The sequence below is a fragment of the Pseudorca crassidens genome, chromosome 3 (genome assembly GCF_039906515.1).
Source record: "Pseudorca crassidens isolate mPseCra1 chromosome 3, mPseCra1.hap1, whole genome shotgun sequence".
Classification (NCBI taxonomy): domain Eukaryota; kingdom Metazoa; phylum Chordata; class Mammalia; order Artiodactyla; family Delphinidae; genus Pseudorca; species Pseudorca crassidens.
The window spans coordinates 141,657,501-141,679,221 of NC_090298.1; the positions used below are offsets into that span (position 1 = coordinate 141,657,501).

At 47.4% G+C, this 21,721-nt stretch overlaps 2 pseudogenes; both read left to right on the forward strand.

The window, feature by feature from the left end:
• LOC137222074 (UDP-N-acetylglucosamine--peptide N-acetylglucosaminyltransferase 110 kDa subunit pseudogene) overlaps nt 1-21,721 on the forward strand; it is a 225,515-nt pseudogene that overhangs the window by 142,613 nt on the left and 61,181 nt on the right.
• On the forward strand, nt 19,905-20,010 carry LOC137222903 (U2 spliceosomal RNA; annotated as a pseudogene).

Consider the following 21,721-nt stretch of genomic DNA (forward strand, 5'->3'; position numbering starts at 1 on the left):
GGAGAAGCAATTTGCCTAATTTGGAGAGAAAAACTCCATTCAAGCCCTGCTGGGATGCAAGTTCAAATCTGCATGACCACAAAACCCACGTTCATGGACCCACTTGCCTCTATTGCTTTTTTAAGCTATAGGAATGCTGGATGAGAAATGTTGTCTGTTATTAACTAGCAAAACATGATCCCCCTTTGAGCCTTCATGTCATTATCTATACGATGAAAATGGACAAGCACAGCACATTTCCAGTGTTACTTTTGAAATTTTCAGTGCTATCTTACATGAAAATAACATGAAGACACAGAAGCAAACCTGCCTTATTCCCCCTTATGCTTTGACTTCTTGGCCTCCAGAGAGGCCTCCAAGACCCTCCTTGGACGATCCAGGGTTCAGCCCAGCACTGAGCTAGACGACCACAGGCTCCCCTTCCAGCCCAGTGAGTCTTTGCATGACTGTTTTGGGTTTTTTTTTCTAGACTCCCATTTCTTAAAAGTTTGAGAGCCAGTCACAGATCTCCATTTCACCCAAGGGCTGGCATGTCACGAGGTCACCAATATTTGTTTTATGTACTGCTAAGAGATTAAGGGGCAGTATAATTTCAGAGAAAAGTTAGGTTCCCGGGAAGTCAGGAACCCCAGCATCCTGCCCTTAAACACTCGAATGACCTTGAGCAATGAAAGGTCTCCAGACCTTCATTTCTCATCTTCAAATGAGAAGACAAATTGGACAACATCACTGTTTCCTAAAGTGTGGTGTGTACACCGCTGTGGAAAGTAAGCAATAGGTAGAAAAAAGTTAGGTGCTTTTATCTTATGTATATATCTATAAATACTTAAATAGCCTCTCAGCTCTACAGTATCTTAGCTATTATTGCTACAGCAAGGCTGAAGTCGGTGACACACACACAAGCAAGGCCCAATGTTAGTACATGCGGTGAAGGTATCGCACCTTCAGGAATTGTCCTTTCCACCCAAACTGTCCAGAAAGATTGACACCCATGAAATGGATCGCTGTTGTGGATCCTCATATACCAAATTCCCATGAGCTTTGCTGAGAAGACCTCAGCAGTGCATCAAAGCATCCCTTTGATGCAATGTGAATAAGGTTTAAAACAGTTATTAATGTGGCTAGTAACTGACTGCAGTTTGGGAAATCCTACACTTGATTTCTTGGTTTCTTCCACGTCTAGCTGTCTTTGACGTGTGACGTGCTTAGACGAAAGTCAGTGTGCTCTCTTCAGGTCAGTCTTAATCTATAACCTGTGTTATACATGTGCCTCATTAAGGACAAATTGCTAGTTCCAGATGGGGAATTTGGAGCAGGCTCTTTTTTCTCTAAATGAATGGGGCTCTACTCCAAGAGCACAGACTTCACATATATGGGTATAAACACATACATACACCAAAGTCAAGTCACTTTCTATCCCTCTATTCACTGTTTAGGCCCTGAAGGTATTGTTTACAGCCGGACACTTGGCTTGCAGGGAAGAATCTCATCCACCTGAGATCTTAGGCACAGTGCCTCCAATCCCCTCCTCTCTTTCTGTTAAATTTCTGCAAAGGCAGGAAGTACCAGAGTGATGCAGAGGTTGGCTGGAAGGTTGAGAAGAGACCCCAAAGATGTAAGGCTTAGCATGACCCTGAAGAAGAGATGGGGTTTGGGCAGTCGGCATGGAAGCTAGAGAAAATTCCAACTGGGCAAGGAAGGAGTGGGCACTAAAAATGGGGGACAGGGAAAAGACTGGAACACAGGGTTTGGACTGGGAAGCAAAGAAGATGGTATAAGGCAGGTTCGAGGGGTGGGTTAGAGAGAGCCTGATGGCCCACCAAATCTTTTAAGCTCCACTCTGTGCCACTCACGTGCTACAAAAGCATTTATTTCAGTGTGAGGTGAGATGTAAGTGCTACTTTAAGAATTTAACTGCACCAAAATGGCCTGGGGACCAGGATGCTAGTCTACTGTTATAGGGGAAAAAAGCCAACATAAAATGGTGCATTAGTCTGTTTGGGCTGCCATAATAGAATACTAGAGACCGGAGGCTTAAACAACAGAAATTTCCTTTCTCGCAGTTCTGGAATTCTGCAGTCTAAAATCAAGATGCCAGCAGAGTTGCTTTCTTCTGAGGCCTCTCTTCCTGGCTTGCAGACAGCTGCCTTCTCACTGAGTCCTCACATGGTCTTACCTGTGTGTGTGCATGGACAGAGAGAGGCCGCTGATGTCTCTATCTTCTTATAAGGACACGAGTCCAGTCTGATTAGGGCTTCACCATTATGACTTTATTTAACCTTAATTACCTCCTTACAGACCCTATTTCCTCATGCAGTCACATTAGAGGTGAGAGCTTTAACTCAGGAATTGGCAGGGGCGGGGCGTTTCTGCCCTATGTGAGAGGGCTGGGAATAGCACAGAGCACATCCCGCTGAAGGCTGTGCCTGTGCTGCCCTTCCCACCTTTTCCAGTGGTAAGATATAGGCAGAGAGGGAAGAGCGTTCTAGAACAGGCTTCATGACTTGCTTCAGTTCAAACCTATTCAAACCCAAGGACAAGCATTCACTCTTGTGGACCAGCACAGCTTACCAGATTTTCAGGGGTTGGGGGAGGGTTTAAAGCCCAAATAAAGTGTTCATTTCTCATTGGCCGGGGGCACAAGCCGCCCACACAGGGTGGGCAGGTAGCTCCCTCAGCACCCAAACTCCCTCTGTGGGGAAATGAAACCCCCGGGGTCATTTGGAGGAAAGGTGCAGTTTCAATACACCCACACAAAGGGAGCAGCGTCATAAGATTCATTACTTTCAGAAATAGATAACTAATGAGAACCCACTGTATAGCACAGGGAACTCTACTCAGTGCTCTGTGGTGACCTAAGTGAGAAAGAAATCTAAAAAGGAGGGGTATATGTATACGTGTAACTGATTCACTTTGCTGTACAGCAGAGACCAACACAACATTGTAAAGCAGCTATGCTCCAACAAAAATTAATTTAAAAAATTAAAAAAAATGATTTATTACTTACAGATCCCAGAAGCAAGGGGACACAGTGAGCCGGGGGAAGGGCAGTCTTCCACCCCAGGTCACAAGCCAGCAGGAGCTACAGCGGGGTAGCAAAAGCACCTAGTCCTTACAAGGTGATTGGGGCAGAGGCTACTAACTTTTCACAGGCTTAACTCTAAGTGGTTATTTTTTTTTAAACATCTTTATTGGAGTATAATTGCTTACAATGGTGTGTTAGTTTCTGCTTAATAACAAAGTGAATCAGTTACACATATACATATGTTCCCATATCTCTTCTCTTTTGCGTCTCCCTCCCACCCTCCCTATCCCACCCCTCTAGATGGTCACAAAGCCCCGAGCTGATCTCCCTGTGCTATGCGGCTGCTTCCCACTAGCTATTTTACGTTTGGTAGTGTATATACGTCCATGCCACTCTCTCACTTTGTCACAGCTTACCCTTCCCCCTCCCCATATCCTCAAGTCCATTCTCTAGTAGGTTTGTGTCTTTATTCCTGTCTTACCCCTACATTCTTCATGACCTTCTTTTTTTTTTCCCTTAGATTCCATATATATGTGTTAGCATACGGTATTTGTTTTTCTCTTTCTGACTTACTTCACTCTGTATGACAGACTCTAGGTCCATCCACCTCACTACAAATAACTCAATTTCGTTTCTTTTTATGGCTGAGTAATATTCCATTGTATATATGTGCCACATCTTCTTTATCCATTCATCTGTTGATGGACACTTAGGTTGCTTCCATGTCTTGGCTATTGTAAATAGAGCTGCAATGAACATTTTGGTACATGACTCTTTTTGAATTATGGTTTTCTCAGGGTATATGCCCAGTAGTGGGATTGCTGGGTCGTATGGTAGTTCTATCTGTAGTTTTTTAAGGAACCTCCATACTGTTCTCCATAGTGGCTGTATCAATTTACATTAAAAAATTTTATTTAAAACCCGCTTAGCTCTAAATTTTTAAAAAATTTTATTTATTTATGTTTTTTGGCCACACAGTGTGGCATGCAGCACTTCCCTGACCAGGGACCCATGCCCGCTGCAGTGGAAGCTCAGAGTCTTAACCACTGGACCACCAGGGAAGCCCACTCAGTGGTTATATTAAAAGGTTCCACCGGGGAAGGCAAAGCAGGAACCTGTGGGGATACCCTAAACCTATCTAAAAGTCCAGACTCTGAACTTTTGGTGTTAGTAGGGTCACCATACTGTAAAATGCCTAGGCAGCCACTCAGAAAAACAAAATTTTTTCCTCAAAGTTGTTTTTCTCATCACACCTTTCTAGTTTTGACCCTCTTGCATTATTATCCTAGCTAGGACAGGAGGTGACATGATGCAGCTGCAAGAAGGGTTTGGGGGAAAAAAGCTCAGTGAGGGCAGCCTGGAGTGGAGTAAGATAGATCCTGGGTGAAATCCCAGCTTCACCAATAGCTGTGTGACCTTGGGCAAGTGACCTCACCTCTCTGAGCTTCCATTAAAAAAAAATTTCCATTATCAAAAATTTTAAACAGAAAAATAGAAAGAGAATACAATGAACACTTATACATCCGCCCAGATTCAACAAGTCTAAACTCTGCCATATTTGCTTCAACTAAGCCACTTTAAAGTAAATTACAAACGCTAAGTACCATCGTCTCTAAATACTTTAGCATTTGTGTCCAACAAAAGAGAACATTTTCCCCCATAACCACAAAACTATTATGCCTCAAAAAGACAGTTCCCTGGGACTTCCCTGGTGGTCCGGTGGTAAAGAATCCACCTTCCAATGCAGGGAACTTGGGTTCGATCCCTGGTCAGGGAACGAAGATCCCTCATGCTGCAGGGCAACTAAGCCCACGTGCCACAACTACTGAGCTCCCACGCCTCAACTAGAGAGCCCGTGTGCCGCAAACTACAAAGCCCACACACCATGGAACCTACGCGCCACAACTAGGGAGAGAAAACCCGCACGCCACAGCTAGAGAGAAGCCCGAGCCCGCACGCTGCAACAAAAGATCCCGCATTGCCACAACTAAGACCTGACGCAGCCAAGAAAATAAATAAATAAAATAAATAAATATTAAAAAAAACAATTCCCTTATATATATATATTATTTAATATTCTGGCCATATTGAAATTTCCCCAATTGTTCCCAAATTATATTTTACAGATGGTCCATTCACACCAAGATCCAATCAGAGACCTTGCATTGCATTTGGTCATTATGGATCTTAAATCACTGAGTTTCCATTCTGCTCATCTGTAAAATGGGAAAAGAATAGTACATACCTCACAGGGTACACAAATTAGACATAATACATGTTAAGGGGTTAGGCTAGTGCATCCTAAAAAGTACACTATTATTATTAGCTTCCTTACTGGACTTGCTCTGCTCAAGGCAGCAGTGCATTGGGATGGAGTGTCTTGAGATGTCAGTAGCATGGGCTAGAGATAATGAGGCAACAGGTCCCAGCATCCTCAGGGATGTAGACCCACAAGCTGCATTTTGCCCAGCCCTGGCCTGGGGATGGAGGGAACCAGTCTCACCTTGACCACCTTCAGCACCCCCGATTCCTGGTCCAGCCCTTGCTCCCCCTGGAAGCTCTGCTCCCTCAGGAACTGCTCCACGGTCTGCACAGTCTCCAACACCTCTTTCTTCCACTTCTGGCTGGGATGCAGGCAGTGAGCCACGAAGGAGTTCAGCCTGGAAGCTGGGGTGACAAAGAGCTCCGGGGGCACTGCCATCTCTGTGTTGAGAGTACCACTGGTGGCTAGATCTATACCCACACACCTACCCAGCTCCTGGCACACACACTCTTCTTTAAGGGGACTCCTCCTCAGCTGACTTCCAGCACCCTGTGGAACAAAGGACCAGAGTGGAGAGGAAACAAGGGGTGTCTGGCTGACCAGGGGATCCTCTTCCTGGAGGCCATTCACTGCAGCTGGGGTACCGAGGGACACTGGGTGAAACCACCTTAACAGGTGGGGCTTTTAGTCACCCATTCTGCTGTAGGTTTCGTTTCTCACCTCTTAGTTTCCCTTTTACAACTTGGAAACTGAAACTGGCTTGAGGATGGCCCTGGGAAAGGCAACTCCCCCAGGAGATGGGAGTTGGATGGTATCCACCAATCCCATCCCCACAAGCTTGTCACCCAAAACAGGCTCAGTAAGAGCAGGCACTCGCTGGAGGTTGGACTGAACAGTGGGAATTCTAGGGTTCCGCAGAACAAACTCTGGAATTCCAGTCTGCCCTTTGCCAGACTCTTAACCTCTCTGACTCTCACAGAAATAATCCTTAAAATGGGTTTAAGAATAATACCTACCCCATAGGTTGTGTGGATTAAGCAAGAGAACATTTAGCAGAGAAAACATTAAGTAAATGCAAGTATTGTTATTCGTTCACTGTACATCTATTGAGTGCTGGCTGGGTGCCAGACATTGTGCGAAGAAGACAATGTAAGACGTGGTTCCTGCCCCAGGGGCTCCCAGAGCAGTGGGGGAGACAGAGGAGACACAGAGAGTCCAGTGTCCTGTGTACTAGGAGAAAAGAGGGCACAGAAACTTGGTGGAAATTCAGGCAGAGGAGTTTCTTTGGGGTCACCTGTGGTGTCAGTGAACACCTGCTTGAGATGAGTCTTAAAAGACTGGGAATGCGGCCACGAGACAGAGGGCACAAGACAGGATAAGGCTGAGAAGTGTGAATCATCCTGCCATGTGCCAGGACTTGGCTGTCAGATCCACGTTGGCATGGAGGGCAGGGAGGGGAGAGGGGAGAGCTGTGCCTGGACAGGTGGGCAGGGATTGAAACTCGGAATGCCATTCATTCATTCATTCAACAAACATTTGTTGAGTGCCCGCTATGTGCCAGGCAGGTGTCCTGGGGATACAGCAGTGAATAGGCAAAATTCTCGGACTGCAGAGAGCTAACACTCTAATGGTGGAGACAGATAATAAACAGGATAAATAAGTAACATTATAATAATTAAGACGGTGATAAGCGCTAATCAGGAAAATAAAGCAGGGAAAGAGGTTAAAAGGTACTGACTACGTGTGTGTGGGTGGGGTGAGAATTGGCAATGTTCAGGGGTTCAGTCTCAAGAAAGGCGCCTAGGGAAGGTCTGAAAAGGAGACATTTGAGCAAAGACATGAAGGAGGCGAAGAGTGAGCGGTATGTATGTCAGAGGGAAGAATGAGAGAAAGTGGGACTTCCCTGGTGGTCCAGTGGGTAAGACTCCACTCTCCCAGTGCAGGGGGCCCAGGTTCGATCCCCGATCGGGGAACTAAATTCCACATGCATGCCGCAGCTAAGAGTCTGTATGCGGCAACTAAGAAGTCCACACGCCCCAAAGAAAGATCCCGTGTGCCGTGACTGATACCCGGCTCAGCCAAAAATTAAAAAAAAAAAAAAAAAATTAAAGAAGAATGGGAGAAGGAACAGCAAGTGCAAAGGCCCTGTGGCGGCAGTATGCCTGGTGGGATTGAGGAATAGCAGTGTGACTGGAATGGAATGATCAAAGGGGGAGAGTGGGAGGGGATGAGGTTTGAGTACAAGGGTAGGGGGCAAATTGTGTAGGATCTTGAAGACTACTAAGACTTTGGCTTTTACTCTGATTGAAATGGGGAGCCACTGGGGAGTTCCAAGCAGAAGAGGGACATGGATGGACTTTCATTTTAACGGTATCACACTGGCTGTTCGTGGGAAGACTGGATTAAAAGCAGAGGGTGGGAAGTGGAGGTGAGAGCAGAAGCAGGAATTCAGTTAAGAAACTACTACAACAGTCCAGGCAAGAGATGTGGCGCCTTGGATCAGAATGGTAGCAGTGAAAGGTAGGGAGAAGTGGTATGATTCAATTTTCTTATTATGGAAAATTTCAAACATGAACAAAAGTAGAATAATACAATGAACCTCCACGCACCATCCCCCATCTTCAACCATTATCAACCTGTAGACAGTTTTTTAAATGTTTATTCAGGTCTTCTGCCCATTTTAATTTTTATTGGCCACCCGGCACGCGGGATCTTAGTTCCCCAACCAGGGATTGAACCCATGCCCCCTGCAGTAGAAGCACAGAGTCCTAACCACTGGACCGCCAGGGAAGTCCCAACCTACAGACAATCTTGTTTCAATGATATCTCCATCCACATCTCCCCTCCTGTATTATTCGGAAGTGAATCCCAGACCTCATATCATTTCACTGGCTATATTTTGAGTATAAACAGGTCTTGCTAAAGGATAGAGTGTGATGTGAGAGAAAAATTAGAGTCAAGGACCACTCTAAGGCTTTTGGCCTTAGCACTGGAAGGATAGAATTGTCCTTAACTGAGAAGAGAAAGACTGGGCCAGGGCACAGTGTAGGCATGAAGGTCGGGAGCTCGGCTTTGGAAGCAAACTTGAGTGTCTAGTGAGATCCGAGTTGGCTAGGGAGTTGCATATTTGAGTCTGGATTTCAGGGACGAAGTCTGGGGTTGGGATACAAATGACCAGCATAGATATATTTAAAGCCATGAGGCTGGATGGGTTCACCAAGGGAGTGAGTATAGAGCAAGGCAAGAAAAGGACCAGTGACTGGGCCCTGAAACACTTAATAGTATTAAGTGATTGGGGAGAGGCAAGCATCCGGCAAACAAGAATGCGAAGGAGTAGCCAGGGAGGTGGAAGAAAAATCCGGAGTGTGTTTTGATAGCCAAGTGGAAACATTGTTCTAGGAAAGAGAAAGTGATCCACTGGGTCACATATGAGGTGAATCTGCGCTGACTTTGTCCTGAGGGCAGTGGCAAATCAGAGGAGCGACCAGAGGTGAAATGACCATTCTGGAAAGATTGGTCTGGCTGCTTCTGTGGGGAGGATGGATTGCAGGGGGCAGGGGTAGATATGTAGGGAGAGGTGTCAGGACACTGTACAGTGATCCAGGTGAGAGGGAAGGTGACCCGGACTTGGCTGGAGAAGGGATGGGATTCTAGATCTACCTTGGGGGAAGGGTGAACAGGACTTAGTGACTACAGGTAGGAGGTGAGGGAAAAGACAGGATGGCTATCAGCTCTCTGGCTTGGGTACCTGGGTAATGGATGGAGGGTACTATTAACAAAGGGAGGAAGATACAAGGAGGAGTGGGAAGTGGGGAGGTCTACAAGGGTAGCTGTTTAAGCCAGAGAGCTTAAAATAGTTGTCCACGTTGCCTAATGCTTCCGATAAGTTCAGGAATATAGGTCTGAGAAACACCCAAGAGGCTACTGGTGATCATTGTGGGTGAAATGTAAGGGAGAGCTGGGAGCAGAAGCCAGATCTTAGGTGCGGGGTTGAAGAGTAAGTTGGGTGAGGAGGATGGAGACCAGGAGTGTAGATAACACTTTCAAGAACTTTGTCGTGAAAGGGAGGAGAAAGACCAGGTGTTAGCTGGAGGAAGTGGTGGGGTGGAGGGTGTTTGTTGTCTTAAATACCATTTGGGGGGAAAAAAAAACCCTCAATCATGACACGTTTCAATTTAAACTCTCCAACTGGCTAACCCCAAACGGAAAGAATCACATTTTTAATTACATAAATTCTAAAAGTCTCCATATTTTCAAAGTTTGGTAGTGCCTGGTCCTTAAACAGTCCTATATTATAACGGTTTAAAGAGCAGTGGCAATTTCGCAAACCAAAGTCAACAATAAAGTGAGATTCCAAACATTTGTCCTATGTTTATAATGACAGATAATGAGCTTCAAGGCAATATAAAAGTTATTCAAACAAAAGTTATTCAAACATTCAGACCTTACATCTTAGTTTAAAACATTTTTTTGAAGTATAATTGATTTACAACACTATATCAGTTTCAGGTGTACAACATTGTTATTCAATATTTTTACAGGTTATACTCCATTTAAAGTTATTATAGGCACTTCCCTGGTGATCCAATGGTAAAGAATCTGCCTTCCAATTCAGGGGACACAGGTCTGCTCCCTGGTCGGGGAACTAAGATCCTACAGGCGGCAGAGCAACTAAGCCCGCACGCCACAACTGCTGAGCCCATGTGTCCTGGAGCATGCAGGCCACAACTAGAGAGAAACCTCCACACCACAACGAAGAGCCCACGTGCTGCAATGAAAGATGCCGCACGCCTCAATGAAGATCCTGCGTCTCGCAACTAAGACCCAATGCAGCCAAAAATAAATTAAATAAATAATAAACCTTTGAAAAACTAAAGTTATTATAATATATTGGCTCTATTCCCTGTGCTGTACAATATGTCCTTGTAGCTTATCTATTTTATACACAGTAGTTTGTACCTCTTAATCCCGTCCTCCTATTTTGCCTCTCCCCACTTCCTTCTCCCCACTGGTAGCCACCACTTTGCTCAATAGACCTTACATATTAGTTTTGATTCATTTCATTATTCATTTTCATGAGATATCTGGGAGTTCAGCAGCTTTCAAGATTTCAAAAGGGGGAATTCCCTGGCAGTCCAGCCGTTGGGACTCTGGGCTTTCACTGCCAGGGACCAGGGTTCACCCCAGGGGACATGGGTTCGTGCCCCAGTCCAGGAAGATCCCACACACTGCGGAGCGGCTAGGCCCATGAGCCATGGCTGCTGAGACTGCACATCCGGAGCCTGTGCTCTGCAACAGGAGAGGCCACAACAGTGAGAGGCCCGCGTACCGCAAAAAAAAAAAGGGGGGGGGGAACATGCAGTCGATTGTGTATTGGTTTTATGGTTTGTAGAAATGCCATGCAGTTGGGCACATTTCTATGGCGGTGGGGGAAGAGCTAGTGGTTAGGAAGGGTGTGGGCTGGGTTTTAGGAAGGAGGATGATGCATAAAGATGGGTTTTCTCTTAGCTTGTGTTCCTCCAAATGCAGAGGCTGAGACAAGGATTTGCATGAGACTTGTTTTGGGAAATGATCCCAAAGGACAGGTGTGGGGGATTGAGAAGGAGGAAAAAACAGTCCAAGAAATATCATGAAATTGATCACTACTGTGGACAGCTGAGCTTTGATCCCACTGGGGACCCTCTAAGGAGCAATGCAGAACGTGCCTCAAAATTATCCACCTGAGAGGTGGAGGAGGGGAGTATGCACTCACTGCACTCGCTGGTTCCTGTCTTTCAATGGGCCAAGGCTTACCCCCTGGGGTGTTAACTCCCTGGAACTTCCATATTTGCTCAGAATTACTTGGAAGGCTTGTTAAGACACAGATTGCTGAGTCCCACTTCCAGAGAACCTAACTCAGGCAATTCTGGGCTAGCTGCTGAGAATTTTTATTTCAAAGAGGTTCCCAGATGATGTTGATTCTGCTGGTCTGGGGTCCGTACTTTTGAGAATCAATAACTTAGAGGTTTGAACTTTGAATGGTGACAACATGGGGGAGAAGGAAAGTTGACTCAAAGTCATGGAGTTGTGAGCCAGCATTCAGTGTTCTGGAATTGCAAGTGTTTGGCCACGTCTGGTATGTTTTGAGAGTGACGAGGAGAGACTGAGAGGTCAGCAAGAGCTAAATGGTCAAGAACCTTGAATGCCAAGCAAAGGAACTTGAACTTGATTCTGTAGGTAATAGGAGCCATTGGAGAATTTTAAGCAGGGGAGGATTCTGTTTCTATTTATGCTTCAGAAAGAGCACAGTGGTCTGGGTAGAAAGGGGTGAGCTAGGGGGACATGACCATAGAAGTCTACAAAATGAACAGCCTGATCTTGGCACTTGTGGGGATGTGGGGCCTCTCTTAACGAGCATGATGGTGTCACAATCCTTGATGTGCAGTCTGAGAAGCTATTGATTCCACAGTTTCTGGCCCCGGGACCCTCCATGTAAGGTCCTCCAGACTCTTCAACCTTCTCTTTCAAGTCGTGGATGGAGTCATCAGGGTCAATGTGTAAGGCTTGCCCTGGCCACTGGAGTCCTTCATGAAGACCTGGATCTCAGGAGGGAAGGTCTCCAGCACCTGGAGGCTCCTGAAAGGAGAGACAGTGGTTTCCACTGGGGCCACATGTCCTCTTGTTTTCATAGTTTTGCCATTCCCAGAATGTCATATGGTTGGAATCATCCAGTGTGTAGTCTTTTCAGACCAGTTTCTTTCAACTAGCAATATGCATTTAAGCTTCTTCCATGGCTTTTCATACATCACCACTCACAGTAACAAATTATTTTTTTCTTGTGATGAGAGCTTTTAAGATCTACTCTCTTAGCAACTTTCAAATACACAACAATATTGTTAGCTATAGTCACTACACTATACATGACATCCCCAGGACTTATTTATCTTATAACTTGAAGTTGGTACCTTTGGACCACTTTCAGCTATTTCACCCACCTCCCACCTCTGGCAACCAGTCTATTCTATGTATCTGTGAGTTGTTTCTTCTTTTTTTTAAAAGATTCCACATATAAGTGATCTCATACAGTATTTATGTTTCGCCCTCTGACTTAATGCACTTAGCATAATGCCCTCAAGGTCTATCTGTGTTGTCACAAATGGCAGATTTCCTTCTTTTCATGTGGCTGAATAAAATTCCATTCTCTATCTATCTATCTATCTATCTATCTATATCTATCTATCTATCTATCTATCTATCTATCTATCTATATCTATCTATCTATCTATCTATCTAGCTATATCTATCTATATCTATCTATCTATCTATCTATCTATCTATCTATATCTATATGTCACATTTTCTTTATCCATTCACCTGTTGGACACTTAGTTGTTTCCTAGTCTTGCTTTGCCTATTTTATTTTATTTTTTTACACACACTGCATGACATGCGGGCCTTAATTCCCTGACCAGGGATCAAACCCATGCCCCCTGCAGTGGAAGTGTGGAGTCTTAACCACTGGACCACCAGGGAAGTCCCCTGCTTTGCCTATTTTAGAATCAGATTATTTGTTTTTGTTTGTTTGTTTTTTGCTATGGAGTTGTTTGAATTCCTTATAGATTTTGGATATTAACCTCTTATCATACATGTGGTTTGCAAATATTTTTTCCCATTCCTGGGTTGCCTTTTCATTTTGTTGATTGTTTCTTTTGCTCTCCAGGAGCTTTTTAGTTTGATGTAGTCCCATTGGTTGCTTTTTGTTTTTGTTGCTTGTGGTTTTGTTGTCATATCCAAAAAATCATCACCAAGACCAATGTTAAGGAGCTTTCTTTTTATGTTCTCTTCTAGGAGTTTTACACTTTCAGGTCTTACATTTAAGTCTTTAATCCATTTCAAGTTAATTTTTACAAATGGTGTAAGATAGGGGTCCACTTTCTTTGTTTTGCATGTGGGTATCCAGTTTTGCCAACACCATTTACTGAAGAGACTATCTTTTCCCTGTTGAGTATTCTTGGATCCCTGTCAATTAGTTGCCTGTATGTGTGTGGATTTATTTCTCGGCTCTTGATTCTGTTGCATTGGTGTATGTGTCTGTTTTCATGCCAGTACCATACTATTTTGATTACTCTAGCTTTGTAGTATAATTTGAAATCAGGAAAAGTGTTGCCTCCAGCTTTGTTCTTCTTTCTCAGGATTGCTGTGGCTATTGAAGTCTATTGCAGTTCCATACGAATTTTAGGATTGTTTTTCCTATTTATGTAAAAAATGTCATGGGAATTTTGATAGGGATTGCACTGGATCTGTAGATTGCTTTAGGTTGTATGGACATATACTCTCCGAGTGAGATGTGCATGTAAATGATTTGCCTAAGACCTATTAAAGCAAAACAAAAAAAGTCAAAGAAACTGCTACATTAGAAAATACTAAACGTGTAGAGTATGGGCGGCTGGTGTGTGCTCGGGATGACCCAGCCCCCTCCAGGCCAGAGAGGTGGGTGGGAAGTAGCAATTACAACAGACAAGGATGACCCTCCCTGTTTACCCCTCCCTCTGGGCACATTTTATTCCCGGCTGCATCGTTTAAACTCAAAACACACTTTTAATATAGGGCCCTTGTAGCCATCTTGTTGTGCTACTCTTCACAACCCATGAGCAGGGTCACAGGAAACTGTAAACAGGTCTGGCTTTCCATGTTACCACTCATACAAGCCAGTGCTTTTCCACACTTGATCTACAGATCACAGACACGTGAGGATTATGCAAAAGAACAAGAACAAAGCTTTATTATAAGTTTCACATCGAAACAGGGTCCACACGAGGCCCAGCCTGGGAGGAGGTGGACACTGATGGCCTCGCCCCAAAGTTATTGGCTCAGGCCAACTTCCTCCTCTTAAATCCCAAGGTAATGAATCGAGACCTGGAGGAGAATAACTTGGTCGATGGCCCAGTGGTTTTTTGTCCAGCCAAGCCCTGGGCAGGTGATGAGGGGGCCCTAAGAGCAAGGCTGCACCTTGCTGTGCCCACTGCGGAGCTGAGGCTGATAGGAGTAGAGGCCGGAACCGACACACCCCTAAAGTCAGCCTTGGCTGGGCATGGGCTGCGCCCTCCGCTGGAAGTAGGGGGGCCCTGCCTGGGTGCGCCCCCAGGGATGTGATGTAAGATGGGGGCAGTAGTGCCTCCAAACCTAGGCTTCTTCTTAGGGCTGGGTCCCGTGGTCACCATGGGGTGGCTCTGGTGAGGAGGGCCCCAGGAGTTCAGGCCCACGCTGCCCCCATTGCTGTGTGTGGTGCTCGGGGGCCCCCTCTTTCTTGATGTCACTCTGAGAGCTGCAAACATGCAGCTCAGATCATCTAGGGCAGCCGCTCTGCTCCCAAAACCCAGCTGTGTGCTGGCATGGGTGCCCACGGTGGAATTTCTGGATGATGAACACCCAGAAGATGCTTGTGCGGGGCCGCCCGAAGCTGGGGGGCCTGGAGCAGAGGCAAAGGCTGGGGCTTTCCGTTTCCTCTGCTGGGGAGAGCTGCCACAGGCGGTGGTTCCTCGCTGCTGCCAATCAGGGCCCCCAGGGATGTGCATTAAGATGGGGGCAGTAGTGCCTCCAAACCCAGGCTTCTTCTTAGGGCTGGGTCCCGTGGTCACCATGGGGTGGCTCTGGTGAGGAGGGTCCCAGGAGTTCAGGCCCACGCTGCCCCCATTGCTGTGTGTGGTGCTCGGGGGCCCCCTATTTCTCGATGTCACGCTGAGAGCTGCAAACATGCAGCTCAGATCTAGGGCAGCCGCTCTGCTCCCAAAACCCAGCTGTGTGCTGGCATGGGTGCCCACGGTGGAATTTCTGGATGATGAACACCCAGAAGATGCTTGTGCGGGGTCGCTCGAAGCTGGGGGGCCTGGAGCAGAGGCAAAGGCTGGGGCTTTCCGTTGCCTATGCTGGGGAGAGCTGCCGAGGTCCCCGATGGCATAGGTCTCACCCCGCAGCGCTCTGTTGATGCGCCGGAACACTGCTTCCTTCTCTGAGTCTAAGTCTTCGGCGTTAACCCGGAAACCCGGCTCAGGGGCTGGAGGCAGCCTCAGAGGCTCCCCTCGCCTGTGCGGCAGCAGAGGAATCCTGCGTTTTCGGGGCCTGGGACTGTCAGATGTGCAGGAGCCCTTCCTCCAGGGCCCTTTCTGCCCCCTTGCTGCCTCTGCATTTTTGTCAGGCTGGCTTTTCCTCTGGTAAACCACCAGAGCTGCAGAGGGCGATGGAGGGCCCTCCTCGCCCCCTGTCTTTGCAGACTTCTGGGGCAGCCCTTGCGGTATGGCGGGACCCCTCCTTCTTTCCACTGGCAGGAAACCTCGGGTGGAGCTATATGAGCTCGTGATGGCGTTTCTTTGGGGGCAGGAGCTCATACAAGAGGTCTGTTGTTTCCTGGCAGATCTGTCCTCTGCCCACTTGGCGTGGAGGTCTCTCTGTAGAGGTCCAGGCCTGGGCACGAAGAAAGAGCCCCCCAGGGGCCTAAATGCAGATCGTGCGCCCCCGGTGTCATTGGGGCTTCTCTGGTCATCGTTCTTCCCTGTGACTGTGGGGACTTCCTCCTGCTTGGCCATCCCTTGCCCGCTCTCTCCCAGGGCCCTCAACACCGTCTTCTCTGTGCTGTAGTTCGGGACACAGCTGGGTGTCCTGGCCGAAACTTGCTGCCCCCGTGCCACACTGAGAGTGACTGTGTCCACTGCGGACACTGAGCTGCGGGACGTCGTGGAGGTGCGAGCACCCATCTCTGCTTTCTTCCGATGGCCTCGCCTGAAGATGGAGATAAGGATCCCCATAAGGAGTGCAGCGTCTGCGGGATGGTAGAATGGGGTCTCAGAGACTCTGTGGCAAAGCGCAGATGCAGAGTCACTGGACACTTGTGGGCCGGCCTGCGAGTGGATAGCCGGCCATAGACAGCTGGGTGACCCGGGCCGGCCATGGGAAGTCGGTGGGCGCGGGGAGCGCGCTGGGGGCAGCCGAGCCCTCCTGGCAGGTGCTGGTCCCCCAGTGCCCGGGACGAGGGTGAGGGGCAGGGCCTACCTAAGTAACTGCTCCTAGAGAACTTGGGTTAGGTCGGTCCTTGGTTAGAGAGCTGGGCTCCGAGCACTCTCCTTCAGCTGCCAACTCGGCCAAAAGCGGAGTGAGCTCTCTTTGGCCTGTTGCCTTTTTATACTCTGAAACCTGTGAGCGAACAATGGGCGTGCGTTGGTGGGGCGCAAAAGGTAAGGGAGGGGTGGCGCATGCGCAGAGTACACGTCAGGCCCTGGGGCGCACAGGTGAGGATGCGCGCCCCTGGACCGTCTAGCGCTTCTGAATCTCCCGGGGGTCTGAGGGCTGGAGGTGTTTGCCTTGAGGGTGATGAGCTTCTTGGCAGGACAGCTGGCCCTTCTCCCCTGGCCGCGCCCCAGTGCTGTCGGGGAAACCAACTGTACTGGACGGGATCCCCGCCCAGCAAAGTGGAGCAAGGTTGCTGGCTGTGCAGCTCCCACAAGAGGCGGCAGCTTTGGCAGCAGCGCCTCTGCGTCCTCCTGCCCTTTCCCCTGGCGGCACTGGAGGGGAGTCGCTAAGAACGGAAGTGCCCACACCATCCAGATCCTGCTGGGGTGACACCTGAAGTGGTGGCCAGGGCTGGCTGAGAGGGCCATACTTACCATATGACCCAAAAACCCACTCCTAGGCAATTAACCAAGAGAAAAACTTTTCACAAAACACATATGTGAATGTTTTAGCTATCTTGTCCACAATTCCTAAATATAGGACTATTGAGGTTATCCAATTTTCTTGAGTTTGTCATTTTTTAATTGTTCTTGGAATAACACTATGTATACGTATTGTTTCACAGTCTAGAGTTAATATTTTACCAATTAAATAAAATTCAGAAGGCTTACATCCATATAGATTCTTTTACCTTCCATTCTTTGTTATAGCTGTCATACGTGTCACCTTTGTATGACGTCAACGCCACCCTCTGAGACTGTGGTATCCTTTTTTCATACATATACAGGGAATTCCCTGGCGGTCCAGTGGTTAGGACTCAGCACTTTCACTGCTGGGGCCCCGGGTTCAGTCCCTGGTAGGGGAACTAAGACTCCTTAAACTTAACCCCACTCTGGGGCAATGTCCCAGCCAGGCAGAAACTGCAGGTGGAGCTGGAGACCTTGAAGAGTTTGGCTATACTTCCAGCTCAGCCCAAAGCCCAAGGATGATTCTGGACTTTCATTCTGACTCGTGCATTTCAGATCTTTCTGGGTTTGGACCTGGTATATATGTCCCTCCCAGCCCGCCCTGCCTGCCCCTTCAGTTGTCACCCCAGCAGGATCTGATTGGCTTGGGCACTTCTGGGGTTTTTTGTTTGTTTGTTTTTGGTTTTTTTTTTTTTTTGCACTTCTGTTCTTAGCGGCTCTCTCCTCCAATGTTACCAGGTGGGAAGGCAGGCGGACGCACAGGCGCTGATGCCAAATCTGCCACCTCGGGCGGCGGCTGCTGAGCCAGGTACCCTGCTCTCCAGCTTTCCTGCTCTGGTGGCCGGGGACCCATCCTGTACAGTTAGAGCCGGCCGGGGGAGAAGGGGCAGCTGCCCTGCCAAGAAGCTCATCACCCTCAAGGCAAACACCTCCAGCCCTCAGACCCCCGGGGAGATTCAGAAGCGCTAGACGGTCCAGGGGCGCGCATCCTCACCTGTGCGCCCCAGGGCCTGACGTGTACTCTGCGCATGCGCCACCCCTCCCTAAACTTTTGCGCCCCACCAACGCACGCCCATTGTTCGCTCACAGGTTTCAGAGCTGCACCCCAGCAACAGGCCAAAGAGAGCTCACTCCGCTTTTGGCCGAGTTGGCAGCTGAAGGAGAGTGCTCGGAGCCCAGCTCTCTAACCAAGGACCGACCTCACCCAAGTTCTCTAGGGTCAGTTACTTAGGTAGGCCCTGCCCCTCACCCCCGCCCCGGGCACTGGGGGACCAGCACCTGCCAGGAGGTTTCGGCTGCCCCCAGCCCGCTCCCCGCACCCACCGACTTCCCATGGCTGGCCCGGGTCACCCAGCTGTCTATGGCCGGCTATCCACTCGCAGGCCAGCCCACAAGTGTCCAGTGACTCTGCATCTGCGCTTTGCCACAGAGTCTCTGAGACCCCATTCTACCGTTCCGCAGACCCTGCGCTCCTTTCTGGGGATCCTTATCTCCATCTGCAGGCGAGGCCATCGGAAGAAGGCAGTGATGGGTGCTCGCACCTCCACGACGTCCCGCAGCTCAGTGTCCGCAGTGGACACAGTCACTCTCAGTGTGGCACGGGGGCAGCCAGTGCCGGCCACGACACCCAGCTGTGTCCCGAACTACAGCACAGAGAAGACGGTGTTGAGGGCCCTGGGAGAGAGCGGGCAAGGGATGGCCGAGCAGGAAGAAGTCCCCACAGTCACAGGGAGGAACGAAGACCAGAGAAGCGGCCCCGATGACACCGGGGGCGCACGATCTGCATTTAGGCCCCTGGGGGGCTCTTTCTTCGTGCCCAGGCCTGGACCTCTACAGAGAGACCTCCACGCCAAGAGGGCAGAAGACAGATCCACCAGGAGACCGCAGATCGCTTGTATGAGCTCCTGCCCCCAAAGAAACGCCATCATGAACTGATATATCTCCACCCGAGGTTTCCTACCAGTGAAGAGAAGGAGGAGTCCCGCCATACCGGAAGGGCTGCTCCAAAAGTCTGCAAAGAAAGGGAGCAAGGAGGGCCCTCCGTCGCCCTCTGCAGCTCCGGTGGTTTCCCAGAGGAAAAGCCAGCCTGACAAAGATGTAGAGGCACCAAGAGGGCAGAAAGGGCCCTGAAGGAACGGCTCCTGCACATCTGACAGTCCCAGGCCCCGAAAACGCAGGATTCCTCTGCTGCCGCACCGGCAAGGGGAGCCTCTGAGGCTGCCCCCAGGCCCTGAGCTGGGTTTCCCTGTTGCCGCTGAAGACCTAGACTCCGAGAAGGAAGCAGTGTTCCGGCGCATCAGCAGTGAGCTGCAGGGTGAGACCTAGGCCATTGGGGGCCTGGGCACCATGCAGCCTCCCTGTCCCTTTCTGCTGCCTGCCGCAGGGGCTGCTTCTCCGCAGAAAATGTTTCATAGTTATTTCTATTTTAATATGATCATGGTACATTAAAATGTATTAGTGCTTGCCTGTGAACACTAAGGTCACTTGTAATTTTCTATATTGTTCTATATTTTTGTGACTAAAGGCATTACTTGGGGGAATTAAAAGAATATCTTGAAGCGATTTTGGCTTTTGATCTGCCACTAATTGCTATTTAACCTTAATTCAGGGGTCGGATTCTTTGACCCAAGGAAACAGAATAGTATAAAAAGAAAGAATGTGAGTGTCAGATGGTGGCAGTGATTAAGTATAGCAAGAGACGCCTTTGCAAAAGTTACTGTTGGTCCCAGAAGACTCTCACTTAGCTGTGTGACCCTGGGCAAGTCACTTCACCTAAATCTCTGAATTATAGGGCTGTGCTGATGATTTAAAAGTGACTGAGCACGGTGGACACTCGGAAATCCTGGGTTCTCAATAAAGCCACTGCCCTGCTCTTTGGTCCTTTGGAATTACTAGATTAGTAAAATTTATACTTGACAGTAATTTTAGCTTAAAGTTTATTTTGTCTATTTCATCTCAGCCTTTCGGCTAAGATCAAGTGTAGTACCTGTTCTTGTCAATTTAAATAGCAAGAGAAAAGAAAGGAAAATAACGGGCATGCCCCCACACTCTTCAGACAATAGGAGCCTCTTAACCTGTTCCTTTGTCCAGAGACACAGGCCATTTCTCAGTGAAGGCCTCTGCCATCACTGAGGTTGCAGGGGAGATGTGGTAACTGGGGAGAAAAAGACCAATGGGGATGACCCCCTCACTCCTCAACATCCAAGCCCCCCACTTTCTCACTTGTCTGGCTAGAAATAAAAGGTTGATCCCATGGTTTTAACTTTCAGTTGTTGCTGGACTTTGCGTGCCTTGCCTAAGTTGGGAGACAGAGGCAGGAAAAAAACCCCACCATAATCACCCTGTTATGGGCTGTTATTCAACTTTGGACTTCCAGGCCCCATCTGCCTGTTAGCGTTCACTTCTTAGAGTTTCAAGTGCATGTTGTTTGTCCTCTATCTTGCCCCACACGGCTCTCAAGCCTTCGTAATATGACCACATTTCTCGTGACACATGTAAACATTCTAACACTTTGCAGATACTGAATTAAAAATCTATTATTTACATTGACCTCACCATTTTCATTTTCCTGGTGTGTTCAGTAGAAAATTCAAAATTACATATGTGCCTGGCATTATGTATTTTTTGGTGAGCAGTGATCCAGAGGATGGAAATGTATGCCTCCTTCACTCCTTAAACTTAACCCCACTCTGGGGCAATGTCCCAGCCAGGCAGAAACTGCAGTGTGTCTTGGAGAAGGTCTTTTGCATTGAGATAGTAGGATGCTCTTTTAGCTTCAAGAACTTGGATGTTGTTGAGTTTAACCTGGTATAAGTTCAAATTAGAGTGTTTTAATTTTAGGATGTTAAAGGTAATCCCCATGGTAAACACAAAGAAAATAGCTATAGAATAGTCCCAAAAGGAAGTGAGAAAGTAATTTAAATATTTTATTGTAAGAAATCAGCTAAACACACACAACGAAAGATAGGAATGCAGGAAATGAGGGGCAAAAAAGCTTTGGGCAGATGGAAAAGAAACAGCACAATAGCAGAAATAAGTCTTTTTTTTGTCAGCAATTACTTTTTTTTTTTTTTGTCAGCAATTACTTTAAATGTAAATGCATTAAACTCTCCAATCAAAATACAGAGATTGGCGGAATAGGTAAAAACATATGACCCAACTATATGCTGTCTACAAGAGACTTACTTGAGATCAAAAGAATCAAGCAGGTTGAAAGTTAAAGTATAGAAAAGGGAATTCCAAACTCAGTGAGAAAACTCAAATAGTAACCAAAAGAGAGCAGGAGTGTCTATACCAATATCAGACAAAATAGACTTTGAATTTAAAATGGATCAAAGAGTTAAATATAAGAGCTAAACTATACAAATTTCTGAAGAAAAAAAGGGATAAATCTTCATAGTCTTGGATTTGGCAATGAACTCTTAAATATGATAGCAAAAGCACAGGCAACAAAAGGAAAAAGAAATTGGACTTTATCAAAATTAAAATCCTTTGTGTTTCAAAGAACACCATCAAGAAAGACATAATACAACCTTCAGAATGAAGGAAAATGTTTGCAAGTCATATATCTGATAAAGCCTAGTATTCAGAATATGTAAAGAACACTGGCAACTCAACAATAAAATGTCAAATAACCAAATTTTAAAAATGAGAAAAAGAATCTGCATAGATACTGCTCCAAAGAAGACACAAATTGCCAATAAGCACATGAAAACATGTCCAAAATTATTAGTCAAAATTATGCAAACTGAAACTACAGTGAGA